This window comes from Sebastes umbrosus, chromosome 8 (genome assembly GCF_015220745.1).
Source record: "Sebastes umbrosus isolate fSebUmb1 chromosome 8, fSebUmb1.pri, whole genome shotgun sequence".
NCBI lineage: Eukaryota > Metazoa > Chordata > Actinopteri > Perciformes > Sebastidae > Sebastes > Sebastes umbrosus.
In genome coordinates, this window is record NC_051276.1 from 1,857,671 (window position 1) to 1,876,005 (window position 18,335).

The window sequence follows — 18,335 nt, forward strand, 5'->3', positions numbered from 1 at the left end:
CACTGTATATTTACTGCCTCGAGAAAACTTCACTGCTAACTAGGGATGCCCATAATTAACCGTTTAACCGTTAACCGACATTAAGCATTTTAACCGATTAACGCTATCGGTTAAAACGGTTGTAGCATTTATTCACCGACAAATAAACTGTACACACACTGCTACACCTACGATCACAGCTAGAACGCCACCAACAACCTCACACTCACCGCCAACACACACACACGGTCTGTTGGAAACTCGCTAAAGTTACTCAGACTACGTGTGCGGAGGCGAGCACGAAGCCTCCGACAATGCTAGAGCTGCTAACGTAGCACAAACACACACACTGTTTGTTGGAAACTCGCTAAAGTTCCGCCGGGCAGACACACAGCTGACAACCTGCTAAACTAAACTAAATGTGTGGTGGAGACTTTTACTGGGAAAGTGGCTGCATGTCCGCGACACTACACGCAGCATCGTAGCTGCTAAGTTAACGCTCACGGACGGTGAACTGGAGACAGTGAACGCAGCATCGTAGCTGCTAAGTTAACGCTCCCGGACGGTGAACTGGAGACAGTGAACGCAGCATCGTAGCTGCTAAGTTAACGCTCCCGGACGGTGAACTGGGGACTCCCATCAACATATATCTGTTGTGCTCCTGCAGCTGGTACACCGCTGCATGCGAGGCACAAATCTTGTCGGTTAACGGTTAATAATCGGTTAACGAGGGTCGGTTATCGGTTAAGAACATTTTTCAAAATGAGCATCCCTACTGCTAACCTTTCCCTCTGCACCGATTGCCAACACCTGTCTGCCCTGAGCACAGCCACCATCTCTCTCTCGCTGCACTACACACACTAAGCACTGCCCCACTGAGCCACGATCATATGCATGTGTTGATGGGAAAATAGATCAGGAATACTACTTAGGCGTGCAAATCTGACTGAATAAGTTGTTAATCACCTGCGGCCACTACCTGCTGGTTAAGAAGACCAAGGAGTCAGCAGTCAATGAGGGTATAAAACAGTTAATAAAATATTGTTTTTTAAAAAATGTGGATCACTGCAACTTCAAAAATTACTTGAGCATTACAGTCAAATGAGCACAAAAATATTTATTCTGATGGGTCCAGTAGTATGCCAGATTAGCTGTGGACGGTCAGACAAATGCACACACAACCGAACACATAATCTCCTCCCTGGCGGAGATCATTATCACACACACACATACTGGAAGAAGGGCAGAAAAAAGAGTAGGAGACTTCTGAAACAAGAAGGAAGGGAATATACTGCTTAGTCAATATTGGCATGGGTATTGGCACACAGGCATAGTTATTCAAATATGGCGGCATATAGGCTATAGATGACAAGAACATAATTTCACCACAGAAAAACACCTTGAACATCAAATGATAATCAGCTTTCACAATAAAAGTTTTGCGTATTAAAATGTCTACCTTTTATTATGACGGTATAAAACAGTCAATAATACTCAAGGTCCTTGAGTATACAGTCATAAATGAGCACAAAAAATATAACGCCAAGTTCACACCAGGCATCGGCAAATTGCGGCTCGCCACAATAATTACATTTTTCTACGACGGGGAGACGTATTCATGTGTTTCAGGTGGAAAGACATTCTTTGTAACAAAGGTCAACATGTCACAGGAGTCACAGGACTCTGATTGGCTGCGGGTCCTCTCTGGCTGTCCTTCGCCACAGAATCAAGCGACCGCAGCGCGCTGAGCTCGGGAGCGGCCGCTGCATTTTTTCATAGACATTGCATGGCGGCTGTGAATTCAGCATTAGGCTGATGGGTCCAGTAGTACTAGTGTGCCAGATTAGCTGTGGACAGACAGACAGACAGACAGAAAAATGCACACGGAGGCCCTGTTCAGACCTGGTATTAACATGCGTCCTCAGTGATCGGATCACAAGTGGACAGCTTTAAGTACGTCTGTTCACACCTGGCATTAGAAAGCATCTCCACATGTGTCTTCAGTGACCACTTGTGATCCGATCTCACGTCCCCGCTCTATATGCAAATAAAAACGTAGTAAACACATGGCTGATACAGCAGACGATGTGACGTAATATTACGTGAATGTCAGTAGTAATATCCTACATATTCGGGAATTCTGGTACATTGCATTAACATCAAAATATGAGGTTATTGTACCGACGGTCCCCGGGGACCACCGCACCGCCGGCACCGCTGCCTTTGCCAGACAACAGCGGGGTACAGCGCTCCAGAGAGCCGGGGAGGACAGAGAACAGGCGGGCGGATGGACAGACAGACAGACGGTCGGGTGTCAGCTCCGCGCAAAGCAGTGGAACAAAACACAAACACATCTCCGACAGTATATAACAATGCACTTTGAGTGCCTAGTCTGATAGTCTGTAGATATGTAGCCTATAAAGAAGATATATTTTAATAAAATACAGTTGTACCGGCAGAATACAGTAGAGCACAGAGGCCGTTTCCATGGTGACAAGCGCCCCTGTCTGCCTGTTTATTCACCTGAGGGGTGCGGTGATCCCGCGGATCCCGGCTGGACGTCAGATGAGTAGGACACATTGCCCAGGACACATTCACTACACACTGCTAAAAAAATGTGGTCACATGTGGCCCAGACCACCTCTGAATGTGGTCTGAAAGATCCGATCTCAATGCGTCCTCAATGTGTCTCGAGTGTGTTCACACCTGTACGTAGAGCTGTCCACTTGTGATCACAGAGGATGCATGTTAATACCAGAGGCCTGTACTACGAATAGAGTTCAACATACCCAGGGGATCTTCTCGTTATCTGGCTTCACTAACCCTAACAAACGAGATCACACTAAACGGTCCTATGAAGGTGGCTATCAACTCGGTAAATCAACCCAGGGTTTCTCCATCTGGTTACGAGCATGCTCACATGAACGGGGTAGTGTTTACAGCATATGACCATTCACGGACATGGACAAGTCTACTGATTTTCAGACAGACAAGCAGAGCGGCACATTTTACAAAGGAAGAGCAAACTATATTAAACAAATACGAAGAAGTTAAACACATAACCCAGGCTAAAAGTAACACATTTGAAGCTGCCAAATGCAGGAAGGACAGCTGGCAAAAGAAAAAACTCCCGATGTGTGAATGCGTAAATTAACAAATGTATTAATTTAACGGAACTATCAAAAGTTAGATATAGTCGTTTAGATATAAATAGGTTTTAGAATAGTAACGGATGAATGCATTAATCATGCCCATTAACACAGACATGGCGTGAATGACTTTCAACCTTCTTTCAGCTGCGTCCCCTCTCCGGCGTTGTGAAACGGACTCAAGACCAAGTAAAAAAAATAAATATAGAAATATAATTCAAAGCGCTAAACACATACAGCATACAGCCAGCTGTCCTTCCTGCATCTGTCAGTTTAAACTGTGTTGTTTTTAGCCTGGATTATGACTGTAACTTCTTCATATGTGTGTAATATTACCATATGATCCGCGCACTCAGCTCTGATTGGACAGTAGGCGGTGCTTTTATACATGTTGACATGTTGATCTTTTATCTGGAACATAACCTGCTCCGGAGCAGGTTAGCTGTTCAGAATAAGTTACCATGGTGATTCACCCCGGTAAGAGGTGAACCACCTTCGTAGGACGGAAAACCCTGAAGGGTTAACCCTGAAGTTACCTCGCTAACGCCAAATCCTGCTTCTTAGCAACTATTGAAGTTTGATTTCTTCCCTCTATAAAATAACTTTTGCCATTGAAATTAATAAAGCTTAAGTCATTAATGTGATCGTCATATATTTTATATTATTAGGCATAAATGTGGGGGAAAAAAATTCCAGTTGATCACTTGTACTCACTTTAACATTTCAAACCGTCATCATTCATTGAATGTTACTTGACAAGCGTCTCAAGTAAAATTCAATACTTGTCAATAAGACCTCGTGCTGTTCACTCAGTGCACCATATAGACATATATTCAATATGTTAACATATGCTTTCGCTTCCTCATGCCTTGGCAGAGTTGGAGGAGATGTGCTTTATGTTTAATGAGTTGCGTCTAAGCTGTAAATAAAACATTGTCTATCTCAGACGGTGGCTACTTCTCCTTCTTGGCTTCATTTATTCCTTATATTCACCTCTCTTCGCTCTCATAGCCTCTTATCACGGCGGAGAGGGGATACTCCTCTCTCTCATCATCAATCACCGGAGCCCATGCCCTGTCACCCTGCTGGCAGAGGTGCTGTGCCATTGTTTTGTTCTGTTTTGTTTGTTGTATTAGACCGGCTCTATTTTTGATACCGAAGGTCTCGTGGGTTGGTTCGGCACTCAGAACAGCTCCACGGCGATCTAGATGAATGTTTACCACGAGAGATTTAGAACTTTCAAAGGCAAGCGGTTTACTGTTGCCCTTGAAAGTCTCAAAACAGGGACATTTAACTTCTGGTTGTGAGGGGCACACCTGTGAATGATCTAATAATATGTCAAATTCAAAAAAAAAGAAATGTACAATCTCAAGACCCCACTCTAAAAAGCTTTTGATGAGTTAAGATGCAAGACCTGCAGTAGATTCCCAAAAACCTACAGTTCATTTATCAGTATCACAAGACAGTAGCAGACTTAGGCACAGACATTAACTTGTGCTTATTAAAAATCAAAATAATTTCCATGCTTGGAGCTCACAATCTCTTCCTATTGACATTTATAGCTTGATAAGCAGATGAGTTTGGTAAAGGGTGTGACTGAGTGGAACAGCAGCATAAATACAAATACAATTCATGCACAGAGATAAAGATAAACCTGCTGCTTTTGTGTGAAATTCTAATGTTTACATCCTTGAAGCCAGATATAGCTTACAATATCAACCCCCCCACTGGAAAACAAAAGAAATCAGCCAACAGGAAACAACGCAAAGCAAACAACAACCAAGAACAAAACACACAAACCCTAACATTACATAACACTCAGGGCATGTGTTCTTCACCAGTGAATCATCAGCATGAAAGCATCTCAAAGTACAGCAGCAAACATCAAACTCAACATCACAATTAATAGCCATTCAAGACAAGTAGATCCACAGGAAAGCCTTTAACACGGCCAGCAGCATCAGCAGCCAAGCACACAAACACAATAACAGAGCAGTGGCATCTACTCAGCATAACGAGTTAGCATAAGATAGTACTCGGCTTGTTGAAGTGGAGCAGTGATCCTCGGCCTCTGTGACAGCTGAACTGACGTTTGATGTCACATGACGAAGAACAGAATCCCAGCAGCAGCAGCAGTGGAGAAACAAGACTTGGTCAAAACCGAGTATCTGTCTGGACCATATATGGTCAGTATGTGAATTTGTGGCTAAATTGTTGCACAAATAACCAGTGGTCGTGTCTATTATGTTTTGTGAACAGTTTTTTTCCACTTCTATCTTAATGTTTGATTGAAAGACAACTTATAATGAAGCCTATGACATTCAGTAATAGTAATAGTAGTCTTGTGGACAGACTTGACAAAGCATGCATTCAGACATTTTACTAATCAGCATCATTATGTAGTTATTTCGGCACACTTTTGATCCGTTTACAACAACGTCGCTGCCGTATTTATGCCTAGATGACGTTATTGAGTGTTGATGGAGTAGCTACAATGTTAGCATAGCCTGGCATTGATAGATCTGAACTCTGTTCAGAAAACAAGCATTTTAAAAGTTGTTTGCATGTCGTTTTGCGGACACACCCGACAAAGCGTGAATTTGGTCTTTTTACAAATCAACATCATAATGTTGTTATTTTGGCATCATTTTAATCCGTTTATTGCAATAAAATCACAGCACAGTCTGTTTATTTTGGGTTCATACTGCAGTAGTGACGTGTGTCTTGCTAGATACAGATACAGTATATAAATACAGCTCGCCGCCAGGTGACGTTATGAACCCAGACACAACAGCGTTTGGTTTTCTGACATATCTGGGACTTCCACAACATGTATAAAGCAGCAATAGAGGTTATTTCTGGAGGGAAAAGGCGAGGCAAAAATTTGCTTCGCGCTTGGTGTGAGTGCACGGTTACACAATACGAAGCACAACATAACGTAACTTAAACGAACATAAACAATAGCACATCTAAAACAACAGCACTATGTAATGAGACATTGAACCGCTGACACGCTCCCCAGAAAACCTAAACACAGAACTGTTCTCCGCCTTTTCATTTTGAAAGAGCAACGGCCAATGAGGAGACTCCAACAGTCGGCTGACCAATCCTGTAACTTCATCACTCACTCACTCACTCACTCACTCAGTGACAGACTTTTGCGTTTGCAGGGCTGGCCCTCTGCGCTCCAGCCAAAAAGACCTCCTGAAGACACGTTTGTGTTTTACTTTTCTTAGGAAAAGCTACATTCAAAGCAACAGCAGACTTGACAGCTGTGCAGTGCGTCGGCAGGAAAGGAGATCCGTGAGCAGGCCAGCCAGATTAAACAGACCGCGGTATGGAAAGGTGCGTTGGGTTTACGTTGCTGCTGCTGTAGATGCAGTCACATGATGAGCTACCTGGAGGTGTCTGCCTGAACTAACGTTAGCTGGCAGTGTTCGCACCATATATTTTTCATGTTTAGATGATTATGCAACAAGTATTGACTTTTCAAACTTGACAACATAAACATTCTAAATGGGCCCCTTTGTATTTCCTGTTGAAATGTGTGTTAATGCAATAGCTGACAGGAAGTAAACTTGGACCAAAGCTGTTGCCCTGGCAACAGAAGGGCAATGAAAAGGTTGCATTAGGGCAGGTAGTCAGATGCATCTCCCATTTTTAAAGGCCATTTTCTTTCATTCATGAACAGATTTTTCTTCTATTTCTATTATTATTATCATTATATATATATATTTATATATACGCACACACATTTATTTGAATTTATTTGTTATTATGTTTAATATTTTTTTGTCATTAATTATTTAATTGAATTCAGAAATAGGCTACTTTATTGATCCCTGGGCGGAAATTGGGGCTTTACAGTTGCTCTTATATAAACATAAATAAATGTAAGAAAATAGAAATAAAGGCATATGTAACATGAAAATTATGTACATGATGCTACAATATATAACACAATATATGTAGTGAAATGTAAGTAAATAATAAAATAAGAATAAGAAATGAGAATATAAGAAATATTTACAAATATTTGAATTATGAAAAACAATAGATAACATTCACAGTGCAAATAAGTAAATACAAAATGCTGTTAAAGTGTGTTAAATATAAATGCAAGAACAGTATAAATAAGAATATGTCTTGAAATGTATGGTATAGATGCACTATTAATGACACAGACACAGTTACATTATTGCACAATTTTTTGTACAGATTTATGTATTTAGTTAGCCTATGTATTTATTATTACAATATTTTATTTCATAGACCCGTTTATATTTTCATGTTAATTGTTATCAGCACTCTTGTATTCATTACCTTTCTACTTTTTGCACATGATATTGTGTGTACTTGTAATTGTTGAAAAAAGCTTTGTTGTAAAAAAAGATGCACAGAATCACTCAATGACTAACTGAAAACAACAGTCTTTCTTTAATTTATGTTTTGTTCGCATCAAATTATGTAATATTTTCCTATATTTGGTGGAAATTTTAGTCAGCCATCAAAATGCCTTTACTATTATTGTTTTAATCAACTCAAAGGACTCCATAATTTGCACAAATTGAAGTAAACACAGGCAAGAGTAATAGTTTATAATGGTTTTGGTCACAGTTTTTGCAAGAATGAAACCTATCCATTACAACTCTGGATAAATACATCAGATCGGCATTATAAAATACTTCCATATGCCTAATATAACCTTTTCATTCATTCCTTTCAGATGATGGGGTGATACACTGCAATGGAAACGTCATCAGTCCACACACACAACACTCAAATGCATGCCTGTTGCACAATTCAAAGTCTCCAGTTCACCTGACTTCCATGTTTAAGATATGAAGGAGGAAACCAGAGCACCCAGAGGAATACATGTGAACAAGTTCTGCCACATTGTGCCCCACATAAACTTTACATTGACTTGAATATGCTGTATTCATTTCTTCACAGAGTTTATTGTTTAATGGTCCTGTGACCTGACCTAGATCAGTTGTCCTATTCTTAGAGGCTTCACACGTACAAAACCAGAGATGATCTTATAGCGTGCATCCTCAGGGAAATCAGGTGGTGTTCTGTTCAAAAAGCCAGAACACAGGACACGCCTGGAAGGAGTCAGAGAGGCATGAAATCCTAATGCTACCCTTCCTGTTAGAGTGAGCAGACCAAGGTACAGCGGTCATCTCAGCCTTACCAAGATTAATGGCTCGTCTCACAGGTTGGGTTCCCATTACGCAGTTTGTCCGTCGCTACCTCGTTATGGACACATCTTTCACTGTCAGATAGTAGAAGAAGGCAGTCAAATGGTCATATAGCTCACACAAACCTGATATGCTCTGTACAGCACATGGCTAAGACCAGTAAATCCTCAGTCCTCCCTACACTCTGCACACACACGGTCAAAACTCTGCATGTACCTATAAACAAGTCCTGCGCCTTTTCACGTCTGTCTGGATTTTTTTTTATAATGAAATTAAGCTTGGATTAACCCCCTGAGTCCATCCCCACTGTCTTTGCTGTCTTTTAGAGGCTCTAGTAGGTTCAGTTTTAGGGCTAGAGTGAAGACACAGATATCATATGAAACTAGAAAAATAATCCATTGGTAACCAATCATGTCATGCTACCATGTCGGGAAGGAAGCTAAATAATGCTTCAAAGTGGAATGACCATTTTCAAAGGTGTCCCTTGACCTCTGACCTCCAGATATGTGAATGTAAATGGGTTCTATGGGTACCCACGAGTCTTCCCTTTACACACATCCCCACTTTATGATAATGACATGCAATTTTGCAGCTTTTCTCACATGATGCAAAAAGAAAATCTATCTCGACTGTATATTTGGAGCTTTTTAATTTGACTCCTGTAGACTTTTTTCCTTGCAAATGAAGCGGTGATCTCAGCCTCCCCATATGCACGTATGCAAGTGTGAATTTGTGCTTAAGAGGCCTGGTGGTTGGCATAATTTTTGTCAGTATGATGTAAAGTATAGAAAATGTCCAGGGACTCACCGTCTGATAGCTGGATGAGAGACTGTAACTAATGGTCTGGTGTCAGGCCACGGATAATGTATGGCTCCACAAACAGTTGGATAAATAGGATATGGCCAGTGTGTGTGCATGTGTGTGTATGTGCACGGTGATGAGTGATATGCGGTGCGCGATGGTGATATACGGTCGTTTGTGTGTGCTTGGCATGTGCTCACATGCTTGGTTGGTCATGTGTGCAAGGAAGGATGCACCATGAAAATATTTGTCAAATAGCCCAGATTCTTTTTACCCAGGAATTCAGGCCTCTGCACCTCCTCTCCTCTGATGAGTCGCTCTGTTAATAATTCATAGGGAATTCTACATGGTAAGTTATTGTGTTTTTGTGCACCCATTTATCTTCATAGTGACTAATTTGCCCTGTGGTGTAATGGCACTGAGGGCTTTGTGGGTGTAATAGGAGTCAATTACATTTTCTGTGACGTGAATGCCCCTGCTTTTTATTTTTCTTGCAAAATGCTCATGCACGTAGCACACCGCACAGATTTGCGAGAACTCGGAGTTCACGTGCACGGAAAAAATCTCCTAAGCTTGAGCGAATGCGGGCGCTCCATCCCTCACATCCATCCGCCTATTTATCTAAGTAAGCTACATGTAAGCTGTTATTTATGACGAGACTCCGGAGAATTATGTGATCTAAGTAGCTTCTCTCTTATTATTGCCGTAATGCGTATTAAAGCATTAAAGCTAGCTGTGTGTTCTCTCCTGGTGGGTTCATTCATCCATATTCATGAGGACAGGAGAATGTGAGGTTTGCTGGTTGTCAGTACATTAATCTTGGATACCTCTCTCCACCTCTCTCTCTTTCTCTCTGTCTTTCTCCTATGAGAGATTAGAGGGATCAGATGTTAGGTAATGTAATAAACAGCTGTGATGAGCTGTCATGTCTGTATAATCTCTCTGGAAACAATTGGCCAAGACTTTGTGTGACATACAGACAGTAAAAGTTGTGAATACAACACAGAGATCCATTTGATGAAGCCTGTGGCTCCGTACGACATGTTTTCTACTTCATGACAATTAAGAGGCAACTGGCAACAAGCGGTGCTGAGAAGTGAAGCCAACGCAAAAGTGCCAAAAACTGCAGTTCATCAAATGGCCACTTGAGGCTTGTGGCTCCAACAGCGAGTCAATCCCCATAGACCCCCATGTTAAAATGCCCAAATATACAGCAGAAATAAACATGCTTACAGCCTGGTACAAAAGACAGTTTTAGTCTCCATAGCTAATATCCGTACAACTGTACGGGGGGTGAATTTTTATATAACTCACCTGTTTAAATGATATCAAGGCTTAAATTTCTGCATAATTGAGGGCGTGGCCGCTTTGAGTGACAGGTTGGTGCCATACCAGGTCACTAGGTGTTAGCTGTCTGCTCTGCTATGTCACCCGTCCTCACTTCAGATCCACAAACAATCCTTAGACTGTGGCTGCAGTCGAAAAGTTTTTTTTCTTAGGAAGGAAAAGAGCTGGATGAATCCTCTAAATGCTGAGGAAAGGTGCCTCGATCCTTTCCTTTCTTATCTCCTTTAGCATAGGAAACGCTGGACCATCCTTTACGAAAGGAAAGGAGATAATGCTGTCCCACAATTCTTTGCTGCCGCAACTTTTAAAGGGACGCACCATTCTGTTGTTCATGAAAACAAACAATATGCCTATCTTACATAATGTTTTCATACAGTCATATAGTAATTGGGATTCATGTTGATAAATATGACTGGGCAGTGACAACTATTTTGTTTCACTTTATTTCTATTTATTTATGTTGAACATGTAACAAATAAGTAAAAAAAAAAAACAAGAATAAAAAATAAAATGAACAGTAAACATATAGCAAACATATAACCTCCTTCCTAGGCCTTCGGCCTTGGCTGAGGTAAAAAAGGAGTAGTGAGAAATATACATTTAATGGTTTGAAAAATTCTCCATAACTCAAACAATAACTCATTATTTATCATATGAACTTTTGTGGTAGGCTGTAGGTTATTCCTTTTTATTTCAATTCCAAACCTGTTAATGAAGTGATATTTTTCACCGGTTGTCCACATTAGGTCACATCATCCTTTATTATCTGTCGATGTGGAGTTTTCCAGCAGCAGGAGGACCTGCGGTATCTCTCTTTCACACCCCATGGGTGAAGGAGCCTGTCACTGAAATACCTATTTAAGAACGCATGGGGGGAAGCAGTGCCTTTTGTAGTCCATCTTTGGAACATTGTAGTTTCACCACGGCCGACCCGCGTCACTAACATCCGCCGCCATCGCATCATAATTATGGAGCCTAGTGAAAGTGCAGTCGGATTCTGTTAATACCACGGTTCTTACGAATGCTCCTTCACATCTTTCCTTGACTTCATTACAGTTTCCATCGAGGTCAAGGAAAAGGGGTTAGGTAAAAAAATGTGGACTTTTCGACCGCAGCCTGAGTCGTCACTGCCGATGGCGATGGATGGAGCCACCCACTTTACAACTATGGGTGACGTCATGGAGACTACGTCCATATTTTATACATAATGACAACTCATTTTGTCATCAAAAATCTATTCATTTCCTTTATGTTTTCAAGAAGTAAAACAGGTATGCCTATCATAGGTCTAAAAAAAAAAAGGTTTTGGCCTTCCAAACATTCATGGGTGCCAACTTTGCAATTGACAAACAAGAGAAAGTGAACAGAGACAAAACCAATTTGGAAAACTTGTTTGATATATACACGTGTCAACAACAACTCCAATAGTTTGCTGCAATCAATGAAACAAACAGAACATAATTGGAGAATGGCACTTTATTACAATTTATGGCCGTAACTGCTACCATAGTTAGTGTTCCTGTTGGATGGGACCAAACATACAGGGTGAAGAGGAATAAGCAGATGGCTTTAATGGATGCAAGAAATTGTTGCTGCTGGGTGAAGATGAGGGAGATAAAGAGCAAGATACGGATGAGAAAGAGAGACAAAGAAAGTGATGGAGAGATCACTCACCTCTTATACCTCCATCCACCCGTATTTCTCCTCCTCCATCCCATCCCTATAGGTCCCTCCGTCCTGCTGACAGAAATACATTAACTCAGACACGCTCGCCTTGAAGTTCCTCCCTCAGCAGCTGCTGTCTCAAACACTTTATTGAGTTATCGAACAGAGAATATATATGACAAATAGAGTCAACAGACTGGGCTTTGGTTTACATCCCTATCCAAACACTCTGTGTTTACTCCAGGAAATCAAAGTATAAATCTGTTCCCAGCCCACGTGCAGATCAATAGCCTGCTTCAGCCTTCAGGTGTCCGTCAACAAACACACGAGTCATATATCGCATCGAATACAGAAGCTCTACCTCACCTTTTAGCGACTTATTGCAAAGCCAAAGCTTTGTGTAATTATCCAAGTGACCTGTTTGTCATTTGCACTTGCAGAGGTTGTAAGAATTGGGGAGGACACAGTAAGGCTAAATAATGTGTGAAGTGTGGAGACACTCGGGATGTCAAAGAAAGTAGAGGGCATGTACGTTTTTACACTATCGGGATGCATATCTGTCTTTTGAGTGGTAGCACAAGAAGGGTTAACACCAGGGCCAGTTCACCAGAGGAGGCGGAAACCCTCGAGACACACACATCTGCCAGACTCGTTCAGAGCCTCATCCTCCCTCAGGCTGTATGGACGTCCGTCAGCAGCCCCCTCCCCCAATCCCCCCCCCCTCCTCCTGGTCCCCCCCTCTGTCCAAGGGTGAAAGGAAAGGATGAGAGGGGAGATATGGAGGTTTGACCGGAGGGAGAAAGGAAAGGATTTTTCAAATATTAATTTTGACAGCTATGTCTCCTGACTGTCCACAGGTCTAATTGTGTATGTACACCGTGTTTGTGTTTACAGTTCATTTCCTGCATGCATACAATACAATGTGTATAAATGCGAAGCTAAAAGGGCGGTAAGCGCTCTCTCTCTCTCTGTCTCTGTGTCACTGGATGAGTCAGCATGTTGTTTACTGAAGTTGTTGTTGGAGCAACAACAGAGCTTTACCCTCCGAGTCCCAGTGTGCCTCATTAGCTGCTGCCATTTCAGCTCTTGTTCCCTTGTTAATCACCTCAGTCGATCACCTCTGTGCAATCAGTTAAATTTAGTGATTAAGTGGGGAAAGCTGAAAAATGCAGCTCGGTGTAGATTTCGGCACATGCCTGCAACCAAAGAGTGCAGGTTTAGTCAAGAGAATAGATCTGCAACAGCAATTTAATTCAAGCCGGTGTGTGTCCCTCTCAAAATGACGTACTGTTACTTTAAGTTTTGTTACTTATATGTGCTGTTACTGCCTTTGAATATTCTGACTAACAATTCCTTAGTTATGATGAATTAGTTTCATTTAGTTTCTAAAACCTGCAAACCTTCTCTGGTGGAGTAGAAGTACATGCAAATACTCACGTAAAGTACAAATGTTTAATAACCATATTTAAAGGGCGGGTCCATCTGCATTCTTTTCCGTTTTTTTACAAATGGAAACGCCCACTGAGCCGTTAGCGAAAAGCAGTGACGTAGGTTACCAAAGTAAGCTAATCAATGAGGTTATGAATAATGTGAACGCTACCACCAGCTGAGTCAAAGTTAGCTGTGCTAAGTTTGGAAAGAACTGAAAGGGTTAGTTAAATGGATGCATGTATACTTCCACGTTCTGCGAGGTAAAATGACTGTTTTTCCGTCAGATAGCCCTTTCCGACGGGGAACTGAAGCCGTTATATCACTGTCTTCGAAACCACCAGACAACATTCATAAAAACGGTAATTTGACCTCGCAGAACACAGGAGTTGCTGGTCTATCGCTGCATCTAGGGTCTGAAATGAACTTTATTCACTGCCTGCCATAGTGGTTGTCTGCCACTCAGAAATTTGACTTGCCACTTTTGAAATCTCTGCGCTAAATGAAGGAATAACATTTTAGATCTGTTGTCATTCAATGTTCGATATATTTTACACAAAAAACAATATATACACGGTAAATTATAGTGTTCAAATTACACCGTGGAGGGAGGTTACTGTACACAGTACTGTACTGTACTTTGTTATTGTCCTCTATAGTGGTTATTTACATTAAAACACACTATTCAAATGATTTTTATTATTTAAATATTTGCTTTGATTAAAAAAAATCTTGGCAAGCTGCATAGAGCTAGTGTTAGGAAGTTAAACAGGTCATAATTCTCTCTCTAATATCTATTTATATTGATGTGAAAACATCTCCTTCAAACAAGTGGATTTATTCAAGTTTCTCACCAAAAACTTTTTAAAATTTTACGAGATTACATTTGAACACATCATGATAACGTTGTAATTTACCTTCGCCAATAGTCCTTTTTCCTGAGCAGACTTTGAATGCCTCATAATAATAACTGAATGGCACCTCCGTTAACGTTAGTAGCTCCGGTATTTAACCAGTCAGGACTGCGCTGCCCACCTGCTGCTAACAGCTAACGTTATTAACTCTCCTCCTGTTGATTTCAACACAGATTTGTTCACAGTGTCGCATTATCAGCGAAAAATATGATGCGTCCCCTTGGGTTTAGTAGCGCTGTTTAGCGCTTTTTTCTCTCCACAGTGTCTCTGGTCCAAAACAAACTGAAACATAATACAGCGTGTGTACACGTCATTGTGCAGCGTAACTGACGGAAAGCATCGATAAGAGGAGTTGATAGTCACAGAGACATGAGATGCCAAGAATTCAGACAACTACGGTTCTCTATTCCCATCGCTAGCGTTTTCCCAGGTGTCCTGATGATTTCACCCGCCACTGCCAACAATTTACCCGCATTTGGCGGGTGGTGTGTGCTAATTTCAGACCCTGGCTGCATCTGTCCGTTAGTTCAAACCACGTCCAAACTAATGTGGCGTCCACACAGCAGTACATTGCTTAGCTTCCGTGCTGATACTCCTGTTTGCTTCTCCAAACTGGGAGTGTGCCGACCGCCATCTAAGATACTGTATGTAATGTTAAAGCTGCAGTGGGTAGAAATGGAGCAAATATGATTAAAAAAAGTTATATTTATATTAAACGGTCACTATATCCTGACAGTAGTGCATGAGACAGGTAAACTGAAAAAAATCATGTTCCTCTGTGTTCTCCAGTGCTCCTAACGGCATCTGCAAGATTTCACAGACCGGAGGAAAACAAGCAGTCAGAGCTGATCTGCAGTCTGCCGTCTATGAGAGCCGGCTGTCAATCACTCCCTAACTCCGACCAAATTAGGCAGCGCTGATCAAATATGAATCAATGTCAATGTCAATCAATGAATCTTGTAGTGTACTGTTTAGCTGTAAAATTAGAAAGTTTGTGACCCGGCAGCCATGTTGAGATCTGATGAGGAAATACCAAGCACAGCCCACCAGCCAGAGCACAGCCAATAGGAACGCTCTCTCTCTGAAATGACCTGTGATTGGTCAAAGTCTCCTGTCACAGGCTAGATTTTTTGAAGCCTGGAAACAGAGCCATGAGGAGGTGCAGAAGTCTAGTTTTCTCTCAGAACACTTGAATTACAATATGCTGAGAGGTTATTGTGGAATTATTGCCCAATGATGCCAAAAACTTGTTGCCTACTGAAGCTTTAATACACTGACTATAAGGATGTATGTATGCTGTATATATAGCAGTGTCATCATGCAGAAATCTACGTCAGGTCATGTGGGTAAAAGTTTTTAGAAGGGCTTGGGAAAATAGCATTTTGACGCTAACCCTAACACCACTGGGAAATTACAGAATGATAGAAAAACAAAATAATGGACCCACCCTTTAAATACAGTATTTGAATGAATTGGTTACTTTCCACCACTGCATCAATGCTGCTACGCTGCAATTCATTCAGTGTGTGAGAACAACACTTAAAAAATCTCAATGACAATAGAACTATTGATTGTGGAAAACACTTGGACCTGCAAAAAGTGCACAAGCATGAAGAAGCCACTTACAGTAATGGCAGCACTGGTAATGACATTCCAGCTCCGGTTGCAATCAAGCCACATTCAAGCAGTCTTTTGTCAAGAGACTCATCCTTACCTGCTCTGGAGGCCATGATCCTGGGTGTTAAACTCACTGTAGAAGGAGGAACAAGAGGGGAATTTCACTCAACATTTTACACAGAACTCAAACATATCCTCTTGTACGTTTTATTGTCACACTTGCCATTTGTGTATTGTAATAAACACCTCTCTCCAGGAGTGCATGTATTTTTGAAGGTCACTTGAGTAATGTTGTTCAATAGATGCTCAGATTTTGTGTGTGTGTGTGTGTGTGTGTGTGTGTGTGTGTGTGCGTGTGTGTGTGCGTGTGTGTGTGTGTGTGTGTGTGTGTGTGCGAGCACATGGGTTCATAGATAGTGGCTTTAACGAGCATCATTCAGTCTCAACCGAATATGACCTTGTTGTTTTCTACTTTGTTCCGTTTGAAAATTGCATTATTATTCAATAAAAAGCCAGTCTAATATATATGAATACACAAATAATGTAATAAGTAGGGCACTTGGGCGTAATGATAAAGGAAAACTGTAATGAGACTGAAAAGGAAGCATCTCAAAGTCATTGAAATGTTGTCAGTCTAATGTATCACCATTGGAGCCCATTACGTGTGACAAGAGAGGAACAAGACTGTCGAGAATATTTCCGAGCACCTGAAATCTTCTTTTGATTACAAGTGTGTTTATATTAATTTGCTTCCCTTCTGCCAGTCTAATCGTTTATGCTCAGATAGCTTTTTTATGTTCATTTTGTCATCTCATTGGAAAGAAGTAAACATAGCTGACACTCGGTTAAAGGTGAACCAAACAAGTTCATAACTTCCAATTCATCCTGTCAACTTCCATATTATCATCAGGCCAAACGCTCAGATAAAGCTACAGTGAGAGATGGATCTTATGCAATCAACATACTGTAAGGACATTCTCTTTTCATCTCATGAAATGATTTTATCAAGCCTTTTCAACCTTGTTTTTCTCTTAAGATTTGTGTTTTAAAGCTGATGGATTTGCTTTCCATATCAAATTAAATTGGTTCAAATCCTCTCAGACATTTACGCTCTTTTATCTGTACAAGTAAACACCTCTCTCTTTGTAGCACCACACTTTTCATCCTCAACAGTTATCTCTTATGTATGGCCACGTGCCGTCTCGTTCAAGGACAGTCCGCTTCATCCTTGAGCGTGGATTCCCCCCGTCGAGTGGAGCTGACCTCAGTGCAAATGCAGATGAGCATGTGGCCGGTGCCAACTCGAGATCAAGACCTTTGCTCCCTTTGGTTCAAACATGAGGGGTTATTTTAGCACCTACAGTTGTTGTTTTTTTGTTGTTTTTTTTCTCCAGGATGAAAATATGTTTATAAGTTTTCTGCCTCTCATCTGTCTTCTGTCGGCGCCGTGTCAGTCACCGACAGGATGCAGCAGTTCAGAAGTCACACTGACCTAGACAAAAAGAGCTCTCCTCCGGTAACGCTCCTGCATACCAATGTCCCTGTGTTGTTGCTCTGAGATGTGGATTAATATATTCAGGATGGATTGTGCTGTTTTTTCTATGAAGTCTGTTAAGTTTGCTATCTAGTGGCAGAAAAGACTTGAATAATGCAAACAGGATATTAATACAATCATATCTCTGTGGTGTATTGACCAATATAAGTTATATTATATATATAGTTATATAACTCAGTTTGCAACACATATTCACTTGTCATACTGTCATACATACAACATCTTGTAGTTTACTGTTTAGCTGTAAAATGAGAAAGTTTGTGACTCGGCAGCCATGTTGAGAACAGCTGAAGAAATACAAAGCACCGCCCACCAGCCGGAGCACAGCCAATAGGAACGCTCTCTCTCTGAAATGACCTGCAATTGGCCAAATTCTCCTGTCATGGGCTAGATTATTTAAAGTCTGAAAACAGAGCCATGAGGAGGAGCAGAAGTCTAGTTTTCTCTCAGAACACTTGAATTACAATATGCTGAAAGGTTGTTATGGAATTTTTGCCAAGAGATGCCAAAAACTTGTTGCCTACTGAAGCTTTAATGTTGTGAATTAAACAAAAATACTTGCTTAGGTTCAGGCAATGAAAGTTAGGTTTAGGAAAAAACAACATGGTTGGGCTTTAAATGATTATGTTTGTAAATCTGTCTGTATCCACTTTTAAAAAACTTTTGAAAACGCATTTTT